A 22,653-nucleotide genomic window follows, 5' to 3' on the forward strand; every position below is an offset into this window, starting at 1 on the left:
CACGCATCAATTTTGTTCTCAAGAGTTGTAAACTAAGGCCCAGATGAATTCCAATAATCATATTTTGTGCTCATCCTATAAATTCTTGCTGAAGAATTTGCATTAATGCAAAACAAGACTGTTCCAGTATCATCTTGATTAAAAATTAACCTGAATACTCCCAAATCAAGAAGGAAACCCATCTGAAACATTTTCTCTGCTTCCTATGTCCATCACTGAAATAAATGGTTATAGCAATGACCCTCCCAACATCCTTTCCAATAAATACCAATGCAAATAATTCATTTACTTCTCTATAACTGCTTTATCTTCCTTGACAGCTCTTCAGGTCCTGATCATTTATCAGTCTCACAGATCTTCTGAGAAGGCTGTTTCCGATGGGCTGAAGCCATTACCATCACTATTATTAGATTCAAAGCCTTCCAATTACTCCTCAAGATCACTTTTAGCCTAATTTACTATTGCTTTACATCTACCTTGCCAAAGCCTGTAGCCCCCCCCCCCCTCCCTTTTCTTTGTTTGGATCTTTGTTGGTGTTTAAAAAAAGAGGTTTTTAGTTACAAAACTCTTTATTTTTGGTCACAATCTGTCAGACTGCTCTTTACCTAAAGAAGAAAACAAACCACTCTTCAGATTTTGATTGTGTCTTCAGACATTCCCCATGAAACATTTTGCCTCTTAACAAGTTTCCATTTTCCTACATAGTTTCCCTTTGTTATAAAAAAGGGAACATTGTAACTTCTGATATTTTGGTTCTGGAGGGCGTTCTGGGATTTGGCTTTTTCCCTTGCCTGTAAATACTGACCCTGGCCATGCAGATGCTTTAATGCTTACACAGATCCTGTATGGAGCTCCAGACTAAATTAAAAGCAGATTCCCTTTCCTTGTGTCACCCCAAACTATAAACACTACAGAAAGCAATTCACAGCTCTAAGCTTAGGCGTTGGTGCCTTTTTAAGGCACTTTACAGCACTCAGACTATTTACAGAAGTCAGAGATATGGCAAGACCCAGGGCCTGGAACAGCAGCCAGAGGTTGGGCACATCTGGGAGCTCTTGGTGCACCACTGGAGGTCCAGGCAGCTGGGATGGCATTAATTATCTGCTTTTAAAATACTGATTCACCCTTCTGTCATGGCCAAAAGTTCACACCTGCTCAGCTTCTGCCATTCCCAAGGGGTCACCTTTTAAACCCTGAGGTTTGGGAAACATCTGCCCTTAGGAACTGCAGGTGGGGATGTGCATTACACTAAAAAAATGTTAAATCACACTTAAGACAAAGATGCATGGAACTGAACTTCTAAATGCCTTCTTGTAGGACTTTGCAAAAAGTGATGACTTAGGTTGCCAAAAGAAACTGAGTTGGAACTGTAACAGATTTGCCTTTATCCCTATTAGCTCAGTGGAGAATGTGGCATTAAGTATCTGGTTTTTAAATACTGATTTACCTTCTGTCATGGCCAAAAATTCACCACCTGCTCAGCTTCTGCCAGTCCCAAGGGGCCACCTTTTAAACCCTGTATGTAAACTGAGGTTTGGGAAATATCTGCCCTTAGGAACTGCAGGTGGGGATCCAAAATTGTTAAATCACACTTAAGACAAAGGTGCGTGAAACTGTACTTTTAAATGGCTTCTTGTAGGACTTTACAAAAAGTGATGACTTCGGTTGCCAAAAGAAACGGAGTTGGAACTGTAACAGATTTGCCTTTATCCCTGTTAGCTCAGTGGAGAACTGAAGTCCCCAGGACCTCAGAAACTACAAAGAAACAACATCCAGGCCCTTCATTTGCAGTGCTCCCTACCCAAGTCACAGCAGACTCTACAAAGGCCCAGTTCCAGTGAACTCCCCCAAGCCCTCACACTGCTGCCAGAGGAAGTTCAGCTTTTTCTGGTTTTTGAAAGCAGGTGAATGAAACAAGTCCATGTAAAATGAGAAACTTTTTGGTTTTCTCTTGCTGGTATTTAAGAAACCCCATGCCATTACAGCCATTCCAGAACACCACAGTTACATTTAAATCCCCTTCAATACTCAGGGCAGTATTTAAAAACAAAAACAAAAAACCACACACAAAAACAAACCACCATCACCACTCTGCCTAACATGCAGAGTTTTCTTTAAGCTATAAATTATCTATTACCCAACTTCCTTTTTAAGCCTCCTTTATAATATCAAGTTCTTTTCCTAAAATACCAAGTTGAAAGGGATCTTAAAGATTATCTGGTCCAACCTTTCTTGTTCCAGCCAAGTCTTTAAAGGGTTGGACATTTTCACCACTGCCAAAATCATTCCTTACACTGGACTCCACTATCAATTTTTGTTTCCAGGCAATGTAGTGGAATTTCCAAATATTCCAAATCTCAGGTCAGTGAAATTTGGAATAGTTGGAAATCCAAGAAGAGCAAACATTTTCCTCCACTAAGAATCCAATGTATTTTATGACAATATTAGCACAGCAATTACAACATCAGAGGTAGAAGCGCCGCTCCTCACAAAAACCTGAGGTTTGGTTGTGGGGTTATTTTTTCATTTGTGAGATTAAAATAGCCTTGGATTAGCTCAGAAAATGATACTGCAATTTTTAATGGAGCTCAATTTTCAAACCTGATTTACATAATGACACTTGTGAATACATGTGCTTTAAATATGCTTAAAATAGAAATAAAGCTCCGAGCGGCCTCTCAGATGGCAACTCTTGCTGTCACTTTTAGGCAGAAATTAGTCATCTAAGAGCAAAACAAAAGGAAAACAATAAAAACATGGCTATATAAAGTTTGATTACGTTGTCAAAGGCACATGTTACAGCTTTGCTTCCTGAGCGACAATTTAATCTTTATTGCAGGAAACTGGCTAAAACATTTCTGAATACAAAGCTCAAGTTCTAAAGCAGGAGTGTCTCAGAATATCCCTGTAGGAGTTTGCCTTGTTCTTACATATGGATCTGAATGGGGAGGGATTTTTATGAGCAAGGAGTTTTACTACAGAATGAAGTGGTGTTTTCACAGATTGCAAATTGCTTATGAAATCCAAGCCTAAGCCAAGGTTATCTTTAAAGTGGATGTGCTTGAGAGCTCTCTGAGAGCAGGAAAGCAAGAGGAGCTCAGGTCATGGCCACAACAACTCCAGCACTGTGGCTCTGTCATTGCCTGCTGCTGAAAGGTTTATTAATCCCTTTAAAAAATTAACAAATCTAGCTAAGTAGGAACTTGAGTTTTCCTGCTTCCACAGCTTAAGGCACAGCTGGCATTGTGGACCAGCACTGAGGGGACATTTTGGATGAATACTGCATATTTTGCAATATTCCTTTTGGGAACAGTGTTCTTCAACACCCTTCAGGTAGAGTCTATTTGTATTATTGCCCACACAGTGTTTTAGAGTTCAGAAGTTCCTGCAGTAATTGTGGGCTAAACACAGACCTGTCTCTCTTGTCATTCCATGTCACACTGCTCCTAACCTCAACAACCTCATTAATTTTGTTGTACAAGCAAGATGCTGAAGGTTTATTTACTAACATAGGAAAACTGCCTTTTCAGCACAGCATTCCTAATCCCTGCCTACAGATGCCTTTGTCTGGTTTAGCCACCATACTTTAATGCCAAGGTACCTCTTGCACCTTAAATCCTATTTTATGCTGGAACAAACTCCCCTGACAGTGGTGGAAGTTGCTCTTACTGACAGAAATCCACAATTTGCACACAGCTGCTCAAGCACTGCTCTGGTTTTGACTTTCCTCACCATACAAGAGGTCATTGTGCATTCCTGCACAGGCATTTTTACTAACAGTGATGATAGCAGGGGAAAAAATGGGAAAAAAAAGGAAAATCTTATAACTGGAATTGTAAGGAACTGGCAAATAATCATCCAAATGCAGGGTGTAGAGGTTTTATGGAAGGAATGAATAGATCCATGCATGGTTACAGGAACAGATAACAGAGGGTTTGGACAGCACAGACATGAGCTCTCAAAGACAAATTCTCCAAATTTGGTATCACAGTTTCAAACAGAAAGGAAGAAAATGGCTACTTAAGAAATTCTTCAAGATCCCATTGCAAGAAAGAAGTGGCTGAAATCTTTAGGGCAGAAAAGAGCTTGAAGGGTGGTGATGAAATGGGATTAAAAATTAACATCAAAATAAGAGTATCAAACTCTGGAAAGGCAGACTTGGATTCCTTCAGGACACCTGAAATACTGTCCCACATGAAGAGGCAGGTGCTGTTTCTTGGAAGTCACCAGGAATTTAAACAACAATGCAGATACCCACATGTACAGCAGGAATCCTACACAAAGCAGGAGGTCACCAGAGCATCTGCAGTCCTTGTTTTCACAAGTGCTGCAACAGATAAACCAAAAATCTGTATTTGCCTATTGCTAATTTTGTTTCCTGCTTCATCTTTGCACGGTGCAGCTCTGTGACCTTTGCAGAGTAACTATGGGTGAAGGGAAGGAGCTGGTGTGACTGGTAAAGTGCCAGCTTTGTTCCCTTGATATCCAGGCTCAGTCATTAATCAAAAAGAGTCAAGCTGGTCCCTAATTACAAGCTCTCCAATCACCTCAAAAAAGAACGCAGCATGCAAAACTAGGTCAAATAAATAAGAAGGAAATATGAAAAAAAAAAAAAACAGTGCAAACACACAGGGACAAACTGAGAAAAGCCAAAAAAATATCAGCAAAAAGCAACAAATCAACCTTTAAGTGCTTCATTAACATGCAAGAGGAAATATTAGTTTTGATTCTTTCTGGGGAAGGGGGAGCAGTGACAGATGACCCTGTGAGGGCTGAAGTGACAGCACTTGTCTCTCTGTTCAGCCCTCCCTAAAGAGGTCAGCAGGGAACAGATGGCCAACAACGGCCACGCTGCTGTGGTGACGACACCGATTTCTGCCAGGGATTTCTCCTCTCCCAGGGATTTCTCCTCTCCCAGGGATTTCATGGGCTCTGGCCAAGCTGGTGCCAGGGGCAGCAAAGCACCCACAGCCAGGCCTGCTCCTGCTCCACTGTCAGGATCTTTTGCTGCTCACAGTGACCCAAGATGTGTTAGAAAGTCTCTTTTCCCAGCCTGGTGCTTGAAGAAGGAGTCAGGGCTCTTCATTTCTCTGTCTCAAGGTTGTTTGTTGTTTCTTATCTATAAAAAATTTTCTCCTGCCCTGCTGAGGTCCATCCAGCCGGACAGTTCCAGGCACTCTGCCTGCCCCCAGGGCAGTGTTATGGCTCTATATTAAAAACTACATATACAATGTTTACAATTACTTTCCAATACCTCTCACCTATGTTAGACAGTGAGCTTCTACTCTAAACCAGTTTGTAAGTGCCAACATCACAGCAGGAGATGGAGGCCAAGAAGAAGAAGGGGAAAGGCTGGACATGCCCAGATCCCTCTGTCTTGCCTCCTGAACCCCCATTCCAAAAAAACCCAAAAACTACTTTTCCACCTTGTGATAAATTCACTATCATTCTACTTAACTGTCATGGCTTGCAGATCTTCATCTGAGGTTGGTAACTTGCTCCACAGGTCACAATCAAACCCACAGGTGTTTTGTGCTCTGTGCCAGGGTCTCTGAGCCCCCTGGCAGGGGTCTTGGCCATGCTGGAGAGCCAGAGGGATGCCCTGGGTACCCACACTCCACCTCCATCCCTGCAATGGCCCATTCTGGCTTCCTTCCCACAGCTCTGATGAATATAGCACTAGCTATATGTGGGAACTTAGGGGACAGAGAATATTTTGAAGTACTGGTTTTGATTTTTGCTTACAGAGAGGGCTACTAAGACTTTGAGATAGACTAAAGTTCACTGGAGTGTAAAACAGATAATAGAGAACAGTGTAGTTTGTTATTAGGTGAGTGTAGCCATGATATTTTCTGAAAAATCTTAGGATTTTGTCTCCTGAGAAGCCTCAGGAACAAAAAGTAAACAATGATTATCTGCTGCTGTGGAATGCAATAGGTGCATCTGGGATTGGTCTCATGGGGTTGTTTCTAATTAATGGCCAATCACAGTCCAGCTGTATTGGACTGTCTCAGTCAGTCACAAGCCTTTGTTATTAATTTTTTTTTCTATTCTTAGCTAGCCTTCTGATGAAATCCTTTCTTCTATTATTTTAGTACAGTTTTAATATAATATATATCATAAAATAATAAATCAAGCCTTCTGAAACATGGAGTCACATTCTTATCTCTTCCCTCATCCTAAGACCCCTGCAAACACCACCACAGGTGAGAAATTTAAGTTTTAGGACTTTTAGTATAGACATAAATAGGAAATAAGATTAAATATTTTAATGTTGTCTTTGTCTTCTTACAGTGCTTTTCCTGTACACTAAATCTAGTACAGACAATGTACCAAAACTTGTAATAAGATAACAATAAACAACAAACTGAAGACCAAAAAAGTCCCATAGGTCTCTCTTTCCTAACACAAAACTGTTACAAAAAAGTTTCCCCCATCAAGAGAACCAAACAACCATACAGGCAAAACACTCAAGATGTGTTTAAAAGTCCCTTTTCCCAAAATCTGAGATGATTTGGCGTCTCAGGAAAACTTACATGATATAGCAGGGAAGAAAAGGAGATGGAGATAAACATTTTGCTACCACTCCAAAGAGGAAACCAGGCCAGCAAAGGCAAGAACAGCTTAAAAATTCCTGAGAGAAATGGGATGTTCCCCCCTGGCTGGGCCTGCTGACATTTTACCATCTCTAAGTCATTGCAGGGTACCTAAAGCACGAGCAGGTGGATGGATGGCACTCTGGAAAAGCAGCAGATGGCAAAGACTGCACAAAACTTACAGGGAAGAGAGAAAAATATCAGCAAGAGATAACAAGGATTTGTGGAGGTTAAAAAAAGCCTGATTTTTTCCCTACAGCACAGTCCTAGTATTTTTGGAAAAGATGAAAGAGAAGCAACCAAACTACTTTTCAATCCACATGGAGATTTTTGTTAGTAGGAATATGATTGCTTTATTATTTAATCATTTTAAGAACTATTATTTAGTAATTTAAGGTACATACCAAAATCAGTAGTATGTAAAATAATAAAAAAAAAAATAAAAACCCACAAAACTCCTCCCCCAAGGCAGGGACCTGATGAATTTCTGTTGCAGTGTGCCACATGCCCAGCAGTAAAATTTTAATGAACCACTTGGCTGCTGGGAAAATGTGTCCACTTAGTTTCTAGAATATATCAAGTCATGGGGCTGGAAAACAATTAAGGAGGGACAATACTCAGAACACCCTGATTAACTCAAAAAGGCAGAGAATCAGTGAGAAAAAGCACAAGGTACCATGTTTGGCAGGAAATATCCTATATAAATACAGCATAGGGAACAAATGGGAGAACACCAGTTTTGGGGAGACAAAAAAGCAGGTGCTGCAGTGGATTTCACTCCAAAGGTAAATCAACAACATCACAGATGGTCAGAAGTTCTTTAGCTGATGTGCTGTGTCCAGTTTGGGACTTTTACAGCAAGAGAGACACAGGTCAGCTGGAGAAAACCCAGAATACAGCACCAAAGAAATCAAAAAAGCACAGGCTCTTGGTAAAAACTTCACTTAATCTAAAGAAATAGCAACCCTGCTATTCAAAAAGGTGTTAAAGACAGAGGTAGAGAAGCAAGGAGTAAAATCTTTCTCCTTTAGCTGTGGTAAGTAGCACTGAATTTAAATTGCAACAAAGAAGATTTGGATTAGGTAAAGAAAAATCCTCCACACTGAAGCATTTTTAAAACTCCCAACATTAAAATGTATATCAAATCTTTATAAATATACATTTGGAGAAGAGGAAAAACATAAAAAGAAGAGATTATTTCTTTTTTATGAAGCAAAATTGATATATGGCCACACCAACTCCTAAACACAAAAACAATTAGACAGAGAACTGGAGGCCTCTGCCCATGTACAAAGTGAAATCCTACAATCTCCTTTCCAGGGAATTAGTGGGGGAAAGCCCCCAGTCACACCCTGTGCACAAGATAAATCTATGGAGGAGTTACAGGTACAGTTGTGAGCACTCAGATTGAAACTTCACCCTGTAATTTGAAAGTCTGGGTGCAAAATTTGTTCCTGTGGGGAGTCATAAGTTCAATGAGAGTTTTTGTTTGACCACAATTTATGATTCCTTGATGCCATGTTTTGGGGTTTCTCACTGTCCAATTATGTCTCTGTCCTGCAATTAACCCTCATTAATAGATTATTTGCCTTGACAGGAGATTGCTTCCTCTGAAACATCAAGATATCATCCATTGCTAACAGATGTGGGCTGGGGCTTTGCTACCTCCAGTTTCTGATGAACTTATCTTGAAATGTGTAACAGAAAATTCATCTGAACAGGGGCAGCAGTCAGATTTCTGCATCCACTCAGAAATTCCACCAAACCTGGAGTCTGCAGGAGCAGAATGGAGCTGCCATTCAAAACCAACCAAGAACATCACAGCATTAGCTGAGAACATGGTGTGAAAAACATTCTATTAAAACTGCTGAAACTAGAGGCAGATTTTAGGTTGTCCAAGAGATTAAATTAATAATCCTGCTCCTACAAAGTGTAAAACAGAAATTCCAGGATCAGAAAGTGTCTGTGTTCCATGCTCTGTCTCAGTAGCACACAGTGTTTCTAAGATGTCACTTTGGAATATTGGTTGAAGAGCAATAAAATCCTGGCAGGACCCCAAGAAGAGATAAAGAGAACTGCAGCTGGTGTGAGCTGCAGGACCTGGGCTCCCACTGGTAGTTTCCAGCTCAGCCAGTGTTAACTTGCTGTGACCCTCCTTTGTGTGCACATAAGGTAAATAACCACTCAAGCAGATTAGATTAGAACAAAAATAAGGCAGAACAGGTAGTTACTATCATTCAATTCAAGGTATTTTTCAGAAGCACACCAACCTGGCCTTGTTTTAGCTTCTCCTGGTTATCACCAATGACTGGAAGAGGAGGGAAATTCCAGAGAAGAAAAAGTTTTATAAACTAAAGATGCAGATGAACTATGACTGGCAAACCAGAAGTTTGAAGAGCCCATATTTGAACACTGTCAAGTTCCAGCAAATGTTTGCAGGGTTTGGAGTTGTTTTTTTTTGCTCATCTAAAGACTTCATTTTGGTTTTGTTAAACACTCCAGTTTCTCCTGGTGTGTTAGCTGAGAGGGATGGGTGCTAAGGAGAGCACTGGAGTAAAACCAGGAATATTGCAGGTGCTGTTAACCCTTTATTACTGAGCAAAAGTGACACTGCAGAGGATTTCCTACTGACACCATCCCTGCTCCCGGTGGAGCCAGCTCCAGCCTGCTCCCATGCAGCAGGAGAGCATTAACTGCACCCTTGGAACTCATCACCCAGTGACATCTGATTTAAAAGGCATCTGAGAACTGCACTCCAAGACACATGACACCAATCAAAGCACAGCAAGTGGGGACAATCACCTGATCAATCATGAAGTTGCAATCCAAATGAAGAGATTCATGTAGATAATCCCACAGGGATGCCAGCACACAGGTCCATCCCCGCTCCTGTGGGAGTGCTGCTCTCCACAGTGCAGGGACATTAGTGCTCATACAAGCTCCAATATGGAGCAGATCAAGGAGTTATAGGTAAATGTGGCCATGGGCAGTTCTAGCACCCAGTTCTACACCAAACCTCAGCCATTTGTGCATTTCAGGCATGAACCATACCAGAATTTACTACCTCAATCTGCTGACAACACCACAGCTCACGGGCACCGCTCATGCTATGCAAGCACCAAAAGTAAAAAAGCCCCACATGCCCAAAAAAAAGCTTGCCTTAAATTCATCACTGAAAGCAGGCTACAAACAGCAAGGAACACACTCTGAAAAACAACTCTCCTCCCCCAGCAAACACAGAGTGATGGAAAAATTAAGCTCCACACAGTGAAGGGTGCAGATAACCAGATTTCCATTCCCTCCCAGGCCTGATGATAGTTACCAGCAGTTGATCTGGCATCTGCTCCACAGCTCGTCCCAAATCTTCCTGGGACATAATGCACAAAGGAAAACAGCTTTGGAATCCAGCAGCTCAGCAAGAGCACAGCATGTTTGTCTCTCCAGATACTGCTGGCTATTTTGGTTTCTGGAAATACTTCAGAAGATGAGAGCCCTGTGCCAGTCCCCCTCAGTGACCAAGTGCCACCCTTTAGCTGACCCAGGAGCCACAGACAAGCTGATGGCTCTATGCAGCTGAACTCCAAGAACAATTTAGAGGAGCTCTGCTTCCTGGGGCAGCTGCACAGACAGACTGCAATGTAGGAGGCCAGGAAATTGGAACAGGAGCAGCAGCTCCGCAGGATGTTTTGCCATTCCCAGGGAGGGAGGCTGCTGGAGCCAGTCAGTCACCTGTCATCCTGAAGGGACAACGGGGTCAGGAGGGACAGGCCACAGCTGGGAGCACTGTGCAGTGAACCCTCAGAGCCCTCCAGCAAGCAAAGCTAAGCCTTCATGCTCCTCTATTGAAAAAAACTTGAAAATCAACTTTGTGTTACTACAATGATGCACCATTTTACCTCTAAGGATTTCCACCTAATCCTCCTTTCCCCCTTCCATTACAGCTAGGTGCCAGTGCTCAATTATCTCTGAGCCCAATCACTTTGTCAGCAGCAGGTGAAAGCACAGTGAACTTATTTATTGCCAGAGCTGAAGACCAGGTTGGTGCTGTCACACAGGTGGGGTGGACAACACAACTCACAGCATCAAAAAAAGGAAAGAGAATTTACTCTGAAGCCAGGGTTTGTGGTGCTACCGTTGTGATTATTCTGGGAAGAAGGTGGTGTTAACACCTTCAGCAAAAGACCCCCAGCTTACAGCAGCCACAGCTCCATTGGGTGTCCACCTTCATGAGTGGCTCGGTGTGATGACACAGGCCCAGGAAGGTGAGCAACACCTCCCCTGAGGCAGAGTGGAAAAATGCACACACACTGCCCTCACTGCAGCCACAGGCAGGGACACTGCACCAGGCAGGTCCAGGAATAAAACAGCACAGCAGCAGGGACCTGACACACATGTGTCACCCCAGCCGAACACTCATCTGCCCAGCTGAGATGACCTGAGGTCCCCTCCAGCCTGGGCTGTCCTGTGACATTAAAATAATTTCCTAGATGTGTGGCTGAAGCTGTAGAAGCCAATCTCTAGGAAGAGAGGGGGTGAGCCTCTGTTACCACAGCACTGAGACCTCCAGGTGTCACCTTGGGGGCACAGGTGGGTGAGATGCAGGACACTGGGTGGGGGAATCACAGGACAGCAGCCCCACAGGGAAGGGATGTCCCCAAATCTACAATCAGAAGAAAAATAAGGACACTGCTCCTCATGCTGCAGAGCCCAGGGTGGGCAGGATGAGGTGCTCTCTCCCCACACTGCCTTGGGCAGCTGAAGTCCCTCTGTCCCTCTGTGCTGTGACACCTCACCACACCTGCTCCACAGGCACAGGTAAACTAAGGCAAGCTAAATCCACAGCTGCTGACACAACGAGGCAAAACGAGATGAAAAAGGGAAAAGAGATGTCAAAAAAAACTCCTTGTCTTAGAAACCAAATGGGAAATACACTCAAAGCAAATCTGAGGATGGAGATCTAACTTTTTGTAAGATGTTTATTCTTTTAGAAGATTTCAGAATACACAAACCCATAATTTCCTTCTGCTGCATTTTTAAATTTGCTGAGTGAGCTCATTGAACATTCAAGCTGTTGTCTTCAAGTTTTCCAAATACCATTCTATTTAAAGGCACTGTGAATAGGGAATTCAATTTATCAAATGAATGAAAGAAGAATTCTTAGCAGGAACCCTGGTGAGCTAATCAAGAGTCACAATAAAATGTCAGGGGTCCTGGAATTCTCGGCAGGAGGTTAACACCAAATTTGATCCGAGTCAAGGAAGACAAAACACACTATAGACTAATAAACTGTACTAAAAGTTGTGCACTGTGAATTTCTGAAAGTTTAAACACAAATGAAGAAAATTTACTTGGTCTGTGCACTTTATACACTCCTTGTATTTCACTGCAAAAATCAAAACACACTGTTCACCCTAATAATGTCATTTAACTTAAAGAAAATACTTTCTAAAGCTTTTAAGTTTTTGTTCCACTGCATCTTCAGCTGCAAGACTGTTTTGAAAATTAAGATGGCAGCATAATTTGAGTAAGATAAGAAACAAAAACTCTGTACCTATCTTTAGGCTGGAAACTGGATTCAGTTCAAGATTTATCCTGTCATCCAAAATAAAGGAAACAGCATAATCCAACCACCTTTCCTTCCACAAACCTACCAGAGTTTAAAAGATTAGCCCTGGGTGCTGAAAGGGTAATCCTTAAAACTTGTGCTTAATGAAAATCAACTTCTCTGCTCCTCTCCTCACTTTCCATACTAAAAGCATAAATTAGAATATCAGACCCAGCATCAGAATGGGCCATCATGCATTTTTCAACTTAGCAAATGAATAGCAGCTCCACGGGGGAGGAGAGGCAGGGTGGGGGAGAGATGGGCAAAGGAAATAGCCATAAATGATCTTCCAGGACAGGAAAACTAGTTGCAGTAAATACCACTTTGGAAATCAATTTATGGTCAATTATGATCTTAGTAATAACTATTTTATGCCTTCATTTAGTGCATGAAATGCCAAGGGGAGCAAATATTCTCAGAAATATATCCAATATGTCTCCAACTATTTTATCTGATCAGTAGATGCAGCCAGAATCCCAGAAAAAGCAACTCTTGCTTGTCTGGATGCTGAGGGACTGGGGATGGGGCAGGATGGAAGCACAATTTCAGGGCAGGTGGACTATCAGTGCTGCAATATCACCTAGATAAAAAAGATTTTATCAGTCTGGGTTGTTGGTTTCACAAGCAATGAGTTTTGTCATCACTGCAGTATTTCACCCAGAGATCTGTGAAGTACATTTCATTCTCACAAATGTAAGAAAAATTTAAAGTTAAGGGAGAGGATTTCTAAGAAAAAATTAAAGGGTTTTTTTTTTTTAGGCAAATCATTACGTAAACATCCATCCACTAAGCCAACCACTGCTTTATTCAATTAATACATGTAAATGTGGTGGCAGAGTATAAACACTGACATCTCTAATGCACTGTTGGTGTAATGAGACTTATTTGGACCATTCTTTTCTCAAGTGAAGGAGTTGATTCTATGAGATTGATTAGAAGAATAAAAATAGTAAAAATTCACCACATTCACCAAACTCCACCTAGATGATAAATCTTTCACCTGAAACAGAGCTATTTATACAGAGACTGCTTCTCAACAGCAGCAGTTCTTTTGCTGTGAGACACCAAATTTAGCTCCACACCTGGATCAGACATCTTTTATTATGATCATACTAGAAAACATTAAATAGCATTTAGTTTGCTACCACTAGGCTCTCCTCCTTCCTTATCAAAAGATGTTGCATTCCCCATATTAATTTATTTTTGAAAGATTCAAGATAAACATATACTTCATTATAGTTTACATCAGCAAAGAGAAACCAAATAATTTCACAGGCAGGAAGATGTGAACAGCACATGTATGCCAACAGGTTATTTTTAACTAAGAGCAATTTCTTCTGCATCACAAAACAGGAATGAGTACTGGGCACTTACAGCATTCCACCAGAAGGAGATAAGGATGATTCAATTTGCAGAGATGGAGCATCTTTTGTAAGAGAAAGAATTTCAGGGTAGCACCCATTTGAAAGCTGCCGATGTGGTAAAAACTCAGACAATACAAACACTGGGAGCAATTCTCTTCTGTTAAGTTTGGGCACTTGGAAAGTGCAACTAAAAACACTGAGGGAAGAGGAAAGTTGAGACCTGCAGATGGACAGAACTATGTTAGCACAGAGATAATGAGGAATCCTGCTCCTGCCTTTGGTAACACACTCGTGTAGTGTAAGGAGTGATTTACTTGTCTTACACACACCCCCATTAGGTTATGCCTGCAGTGCTACTGAAGATTTTAGCTCCATATTTCATGCGCAGGATCATCCTCAAGGCTACTGTGAACACACACTGAGTTCAAGCAAAAACATTACAAACACCACCAAGAGCACCTTCCATGGTCTACGAATGACCTTGTAGGAACACAGGAAAATGGCAGTCAGCACATTATGCATCTGTACAGCTGATTTTTATTTTTTTCCCTTGGCATTCTCCCTGAACTGCTCCTTTTTTCTAGAACGGTTTGTGTTAAAGCACTGGGCTGATGCTCTTTTGTTTACCAGTAACCAGCCACTGTTTAAAAACAAGGATCTCCATTGTCAGCACCAATGAATGACGCGAGCATCAGCCATGAAAACACTTTGGAATTCTGAAGAACTCAAAGACCTGAGAGTTGGAGGCTTGAGCAGGACTGAAATCAAACTGACACAACACAGATATCTGGCTGAGCTTAAAATAGACATGGCAGAAGTCAGCCTGGACTAACAATCGATCTGTAGACAGACACACTGACCACCCAGAATGTGTTCAAGCCGCAGCAAGCACTCCCCATCCCTCCACCAAAACAAACAGCTCTCCCACTTCCCATGGGGAAGCTTTGGAAATGCAGGATGAGAGAGAAAACTGTAAACTTTGTGCATACAGAGCACGGGAAGGGAAGAAAGGAATAGGAAGGAAAAGAGCACAACCAAGAAAAATCAGGTAATGTCATTCTAAGAGACTCCTCTTGGGCAACACTGTAACAAAGGCAGCAGCACCATCCCTACAGAAAATCAGCATGGGAAAACACGCACAGACCCCAGAACAAGGAGATGGGGGAGAGAAATAGAGGGAGGAATGGATCTCCCTCTGAAAACACCCATGGGCAGCAACTAAACATAGCCCAGGGTGGTTGTTTTCCTTGCTGTGGAAGGGGGGTGGCTGTTATCTTTTCCTAAATGAGCCTATACCTGGTAGCTGCATGATAACTATTTTGAGATATATAAACATATTTTTTCTCTAGGGCTTAATTACCACAAAGGATGCCAACCGATTTGACAAGTCAATTTTTCTCTCAAATAAAAAAAAAAAAAAAAAAAAAAAAAAAACCACCTGAAAAATCTTATTGTCTAGCAATGCAGAGCTTAAAAAAAACAGCGCAACATCCAAGGGATAAATATTAGGTATTTTCAATACAAAGCAGTAAGCAATTGTTACCATTTCTCATAACCAAGTTCCTAAAACACAGAGGTTCCGGACTGAAATCTAAGTAAATGTACATCTGGTTTGCAATTTTTTAAATGGCTGTACATTTCAAACCCCAGAAAAAGCAGGCTGCAGATAGCTGTTTATTACAAATGACTTCCACCTCCTCCACAGCCCTCAAAGGCAAACTATAAAGCTGTGTGCAAAGCCAGACAATCTGGGCAGCCAGCCATAAACCATCACTGCTGCAGCACAGATAACTGTTCTCCCTCTCAGCCATCCCTGGCTGCAAACCCACGGGGAAGAGCTCCAGAAACCAGACCTCAGGACTGCCAGGGCTTCTAATATTTTATGAACTTGAATTACAACTACGTTTGAGACCTCAGCGCTGAAAAATTACAGCGCTGATTCACACCCAGGGCTGAGACCAAAACTCACTCGGATTTGCCCGGTACCCTGAACCTCGAGATGCAAGAACAGCCAGTGATTTTACAGCTGCCTTCAGTGACAGAAGCCTTTTTATTGGGAGGAAGAGACAGACATGCTACTCTCTTCAAAAATAAGACAAAAGAATCAGATGCATGTTTTAGAGTAGTGCTGTATTTTCCACCATCTTTGACACGACCTCAAAGAGCCCAGGGACTGCTCGGTGCCAGTTTCTTTATGATCAAATCCACACATTTGTACCTTGGGCGGGAGATTTTAAAACATATTAGTGACGAGGCAGGAAGGAGCACAATGAAGTTTCAGAAAACACAGTTGTAACTGTATTTGGGAATCCACAGCGAAGTTAACCATGATTAAGTAATGATAAAATAAGCCCAAGTACATCTCCTTCTGGTATTTAAGATGTACAACTCAGCCATGCCTTCAGTTGACAATTTTCCTAACTAGCACAGATTCCTAAAGGGAGATCAAATACTACTTTGATTCCTCTGCTTTCATACATTAAGAATAACCATCTTTCATTTTACCAACACCATTTGCCAGTGAAGAGACGGCACAGAGCACATAGATCATTTAGTAATGCAATTTACTGTCACTTCTAGATCATCTCCCCATTCAATAAAGTATACTTCTCTTCTAAACACTATTTGCCCTGGCTGATATCTTCATAATACAGCTGAAAACCTCAAGCCATTATCACTAGAAAGCATCAGCTGATCCTAAATTGGCTAGACTGCAGCGTCACAGGCATTTAAGAGGTTTCCTTATCATTCATCTTTAATACTGAGGGATCGACACATTCCTACCTGCAGCTTCCAGGCCAAGGGGAAACCTTCTAATGGTATTACCATTATCTTGTAATCTGAATTTTAAACAATTAAAACAATAGTACTTTTGTGTTGCAGGTCTCTTACTGTTACCAAAGATGATACATTTTTTATCAGTTGTCGTGTTCAAAGTCTTACATAAAACACTGATTTTTTTTAAAAAATGCAGAAATATGCACTCTGCACTAAAGCTGCTGAACCTTCAAAGAGAAGCAGCACTGTAACAAGGCACTTAAATTTAAGCCATCAAGAGAGACCATTTGATTTACTCAGGAAAGGTTTGGTCATTTTATTTAAAATCTGCAGTTCTTTTAGTCAATACGATCTGGCAATTCTTTCCAAATGAAAGCCTCTTTTTACTGAAGCAGGGGATGGCTCCACCCCTGACCTCCTCCTTCAGCTTGTTTTGGAAAGGGGCCAGATGACAGCATTTGGAAAAGCGCATGTTTATCTCGGCGAGGCCAGCTGCTAAGTTAACATATTACCCGTTCCCACATCCCCCGCTCTTGGTTAAGTCTTCACAGCTAAAACTGAAAGTAAACGCTGCCATTGGGCTTTTAATAAATGTAACATGAAAGAGAAAAGGAGTCTCCATGGCACGGAGCATCTGAAGGGGCTGCAGAGGTCCCGGTCATTTAGAGTGAACAGCAGGCAGTAACTCTGTCAATAAAATTCCTGCCCTTTCTGAATGAAGTGAATGAAAAACTGAAAAATAAGCGGGTTTATTTCTAGATTAATTTAAGGCTATGCTCTCTATAAGACTGCCACTCAGCAACAGTTTGCTTGACTACACAAGATTATAAACCCCTGCTTGACAAAACCTTTCACTCGATCTTGTTTTATTGTTAGTCCATACTGGGCAAGGTATGGAACATAAGAGCTTTGAGAACTTCAACAAAGAATCTTCAGATTAAAATAGTCTTATGCCCAATTCTTTCTTATTTTAAGGAAACTTCATCTCATTATTTTCTAAGTCTTAAAAACCTCTTTCAAGCAAAAAGAGTACAGAATTACCTTACTTCCTACAAACATCAGCGAGAGACCTCAACTTATTAAAAGCAGAGTGCGAGATGTTATTAGAAAAGGCAAATCCTGGAGAAGAAACCAGAAATTAAGGCGGAGCTGGGGTTTTCATTGATCTCATCAAATCCAGCAGGCTTTGCAACGGGCAAACCCATCCACTCACAGGCGATCAGAGACAGATTTTGGAGGAAGCCAGGATTCCATGGCTGAGGGTGAACCTCCAAGTCCCCAAACGGTTTTCAGCCCAAGGGCAGTGTCCCAGAGCAAACTCCACTGTGCTGTGGCCAGCGGGGAAATGGCACAGCCCAAGGCTGCCCACAAGGACATTCCCAGCACTGGGACTGGCAACCTGCACCGCTGACAGCCCCAAAATAATCCATGTGCTGCAAAGCTGATGTACAGCACACGCACAACAGCTCTTAGGCTGATGGATCCCAGACTTAAATCTGTCAATATGGGAATCCACACATAGAACAGAAAAATGAATATATCCTGCTGCAATCCAGAGGAGCTCTCAATAAAAGGTTTGTCTTGTTTCTTTCATTGCTATGAACAAAACCTTTAGACAAAAGTACAAAATATTGGCTAAAATGAGCCCCTACTAATGCCCACCCCTTTCCCCCTGGAGCAAGTCCTGGCTGCAGCAGTTTTCCCCGTGGCAGCACCTGCTCTCCGGGGGCTGGATTGCAATGAACCCTCCTCATCTCAGGCAGCCAGGCAGATCACTTCCACTCAGAAATGATCCGTTCCCCTTTGAAGATAAGGACAAAGCCACACAAGGCATTATTAAACTACTGCTGCTGCCCTGAAGCACTCATTTTCCCTAAAAAAGTTGAAATTAATCTGATTTACTACAGGTTTGGTTTTTTCTCACAGACTGAGTCCAGGGCTCAGAAGCTGCCACGTTATCCACGAGGAATCTCAGCCAAAAAACACCAAGTGTTCCCCAGAGCAGCCCGAGCTTCCAGAGGCTGGAGCCGCTTCCTCACTGGGGTATCCAGGGCTGACACTGCTGCTTTCACCTTCTGGAAAGAATTCCAGAAGCCACAGCAGGGACGCCAGCACATCCGGGGGCTGTTGCTCAGCACACACCATTTTGAGCTCACAAATAACACACAGGAGCAGCCAGCCAGACATCCCCGGGATTCCTGAAGCCCAGGAACCGCGGGAAGGAAACTCTGTGATGTGCTAAGCACAGGTTGCAAGTCACCTCCTATTTCCTTGGAAAACACCAGGGGAAGCAGTGAGAACCCGTGTGTACCTTGTCGAAATTTTTTTTTTATTTTAATGTAATATCTGAGAGGAAACTCCATTTAAATTCTCATTTAAATTTGCTGGGGAATCCAAAAAAAAAATCCAAAAAAAACCCCACCCACCGCAGGGAAGGAGGGCAGGATCCGGAAGCCGTGCCTGGCTCTCCCAGTGCACCCAGCAGCAGTGCAGATGTTCTCCTGCTCCTCAGCTCTGGCATTGTCCTCAGGTCCACAGCACCACCAACACCCACCTGATTTAAAGCTTTGCACCACTAACAGCGGGATTTATTGGAATTTTAATTACCTTAACCGGCCTAATGTCCACAGCAAATTTCTGTACATAAATTAGCATAATTCGCCAGATACATACATATGCAAACGAGAAGGAAAAATATGCAACAGACATGGGTATGACGTCCCAAAGATTATTTCTAAATTTAAACTGGTTGTTAGAATAATTGAATAAATCTCATCTCGCAGATACACTCGAGTTGTAGCAGAAAATAAACTAGTCACAAAGACCTGCAGTATTATTTTTAATGGGAAAAGAGGGGGGGGAAACCCAATTGAGTTCAATAAATCCCATAATTGAACCTTCAACTAATTACATATTAAGAAGATTAACCTTTGACACAAACTTGTGATACAAACAAAGAAGCCTCGAACAATTAATAAACTTCCAGTGTTTCAGGATTTCTCAGGTTAACAACTGAGCCCTCCCCATTTTCCTACCCTTCTGCGTCGCAGTTAAAGGAATAAAACTCTGTTTACTATTCTCTCTCCCCCTGGACATTCCAGGTTTAGACGAAGATCTCTCTGTGAATACTCAGGAGAAAATTACTGCGGATCCTCACAATCTCATTTCGCGGAGTGGGGGGGGTTAAAAAGAGGAAAAATAACCCAAAGCTAGGTATTTGAACTTTTAAGAGAAAGCAGCTATGAAGGACAAAGCTGGAGCTCATGTGCTCGCCCACAGGGCAGCAATGCTGGCCATGCCCACAATTTTCCAGCCCTGGGATCATTTCCAAGGCGCTGTGCGATAATTTTCACACGTGTAAGTTCTAAAGCAAGAGCACACGGCCGTGCCTTGCAGCAGGAGCTGCCTTCGTGTCATGTCTGAATGGCACAACACGCTCACAAATGGCACTTTCTGCTCGCTGTGCGGGGAGAAACAGCGATTCCGGACACAGAAAAAACACCCAGTTAATTCTACATTTAAAAAACATCCGGAGGTTGCTCGTATTTTTAAAAAAATCGTATAAAAATAAAAGATTTTGAAATGTTCTGGGGTGTTTCTTGCTTCGCTGACTAATAAACAGTTTTAAAATAATAATAATCTAGTTTAGACTTGTGAAAAAGGAGCAATGCACCGGCTTTGCAGGTCTCTTCCCCTGCTAACTTCTACCGTGCCCGGATTAAGAGATGCTCTTACCCCTTCTTACCTTTTAGTCTTTTCTTTATGGGGCTCTTTGGCAGCTTTCGATTCAGTCTTGCTGTAAGGAAACAAGTGAGTATTTTGTCTAGCGTGTAGGGGTCTCTCTGACGTGTTCCTTTCTTATTTTTAATGCTTCTTTTTTTTTTTTTCAATTTTTTTGTAAGTGTACCCGTAATTTCACGAATATGAATACGAAAAAAATCTCACACGGCCAAAAAAATTAAGTTTTTTGTTGTTTTGTCGTCGTTTGTTTACCCCCCTCAGGGAAAAAAAAAAAAGTCTGCCACACAGGAGATGAAAAAAACCCAACAGATCAACAGGAAAACACTATCCAAGTAGAAAAGCGAAGAGCTTCAGTGTTATCCAGCCCAGAGGAGAAGTGCAGCAAAAGCAGGTCCAATTCCAAAACAAGCTTTTGATTTCCAGTGAAGCAAAATTAAAAAAAAAAAAAAAAAAAAAGAAAAATAAAACAACAAAAAAATAACCAAGACCAAGAAACCAAGACAAAATACACGTTCAAGTCCCCAGCTAAATTTCTGCACGAGTGTGTCTTAAATACAAGTTTGCTTTCATGTGTTGCAGCAAAACCCACGGAAAGCCAGGATTTGGAGTTGATCGGGATGAGTTCTCGTGTGTGTGTCTTGATGGGTTCTCAGTCCACATGGAGGAGCATTTGAGGGTTTTTCAAAAAGTGCAAATCAAAAAAAGAGAAACCGGGATCCAGAAAAAGAGTTTTAAGATGGATCCCCCCTTCAAAATAAAAGGAGGAGGGGGTGGAAAAAAACAAAACAAAAAAAAAAAACCCAACTGAAAGAGCACGGCGGAGGCACGGGGGATGCGGAGTCTCACATGGGGCTGCGGGCAGGAGGAGGATCCCGCCGGGAGCTCCGGGGGGGCGGAGGATCCAGCGGAGGCTCTGCCAGGGGAGGAGGGTCCGCGGCTCCGCAGGGACCCCGCGGGCGATCCGCGGCGGGAGGAGGATCCGGCAGCCGCTCCCGCAGGAAGGAGCGAGCGCGGGGAGGGGATCCGGGGAGGAGGATCCAGCAAAGTCTTTCACGGAGGGAGGAGGGAGCGGGGAAACCCGACAGTCTGTGTGCCTGGCTCGCAGCGGGATCCGCGGGCAGGCGGGAGCGGGGCGATCCCGCGGCTCTCTCCGTGTGCTCCGCAGGGATCCGGCAGAGACCGGCGGGGAGCGGGGCAGCCGAGGCGGCGGCGTGTCCCCGGGGAGCCGCAGCAGCGCCTCGGGCAGGGTCGGTCGGTCCGCCGGGGTGCTGAAGGGGAGGGGGGAGGGAACGCAGCGTCGCTCGCCGTCTCTCCCGCTCGCTCTCGCCTCGTCCGCTCGCAGGGCAGGCGGTGCCGGGCTCAGTGCCGCCGGGCCGGTCCCCCGCTCCTCCGCGCCGCCGCCGCCGCTGCCGCCGGTGCCGCCCTGGGGAGCAGAGGAGCCGCTGCCGCCGCTGCCGCCGCCGCGGCCATTTTGTCGCTGACTGACAGAGCCCCGCCAGGCAGCGCGAGACCGCGGGGCGGCTCCGCGCGCGCCCCCTCCCGCGCTGGCTGCCAACAGGAAGTGCCGCGCTCCCCCTCCCCCCCCCGCCCGCCGCCACCACCACCACCACCGACCCGGCCCCTCCGACCACGTGACGCGGAGAGGGGAGGGGGAGCCCCCGCCGGTATGCAAATGAGCGCGGCGGCCGCAGCCGAACGGCGGCGAAGCCGCGCGCGCGCGCCGCGGGCCACGCCCCCACCCCGCCGAGGCGCGCGGGGGGAGGGGGGAGAGGGATGTGACCCCCCCCCCCACATCCCCTCACAGCCCAGAGGGGAACAGGGGGGTCACCCCCACCCCGGCAGGCCGGTGCTTTCACACACACACACACACACGCCACCCCCGTGACAACGGCAGCGAACGGCAATTCACTCCTCCCTCGCAAACCTCCCTCCACCCCGTGCGTGAGGGGAGAGAGAGGGCGACAGAAAAGTGTCCCCCCCAAAGGGGTTGTGTCCCCCCAGAAGGGCTGCGAAAGGGATGCAAAACATGCACACACACACACACACACCCGTGCATATGGGTGTCGGAGCATTCATCCCTCGGTCGCACACCCCCACGGAGAGGTGGTGGGAGCGGGAGAGCTGTGCCCCCCCTCCAAAAGACACAGAGGGGCTTCACCGCCACCTCCGTGCAAAAGGGGGTCGGTGCCTTCACACACACAACGGCAAACGGCGTTAGGTGTGTTCACTCCTTCCTCACAACCCCTGGGAACGGGGGTGCAGGAGAGCTGAAGACCCCAAAGGTGTATAAAGGGGTGCAGAGGGCTCCCCCCACCCCCTGCAAATGGAGGTCGGTGCATTCACACCCACAAACCGCAAAACAGGGTTGAGTGCATTCATCCCTTCCTCACAACCCCTGGGAACGGGGTGGCAGGAGATCTGACCCCCCCAAAGGTGTATAAAGGGGTGCAGTGGGGCTTCACCTCCACCCCCTGCAAATGGGGGTCGGTGCCTTCACCCCTCCTTACACCCTCCCGCGGGCAGGGGCTCTGTGGGGCTGGTCCAGGGGTGGAAAGGGGGATCACACACA

General features: G+C 44.2%; 1 protein-coding gene across 2 annotated transcripts in view; it reads right to left on the reverse strand.

The window, feature by feature from the left end:
• The window catches only part of TNRC6C (trinucleotide repeat containing adaptor 6C), a 103,034-nt gene extending 82,334 nt beyond the window's left edge, over positions 1–20,700 (reverse strand). For both annotated transcript variants that reach the window (XM_058817229.1, XM_058817228.1), the window contains exon 1: positions 20,089–20,700. The gene's annotated coding sequence lies outside the window, so the exon portion shown is untranslated. The remainder of the gene's footprint in view (positions 1–20,088) is intronic.
• Positions 20,701–22,653: the final 1,953 nt, after the last annotated feature.

Source organism: Ammospiza caudacuta, chromosome 19 (genome assembly GCF_027887145.1).
Source record: "Ammospiza caudacuta isolate bAmmCau1 chromosome 19, bAmmCau1.pri, whole genome shotgun sequence".
Taxonomy (NCBI): Eukaryota; Metazoa; Chordata; class Aves; order Passeriformes; family Passerellidae; genus Ammospiza; species Ammospiza caudacuta.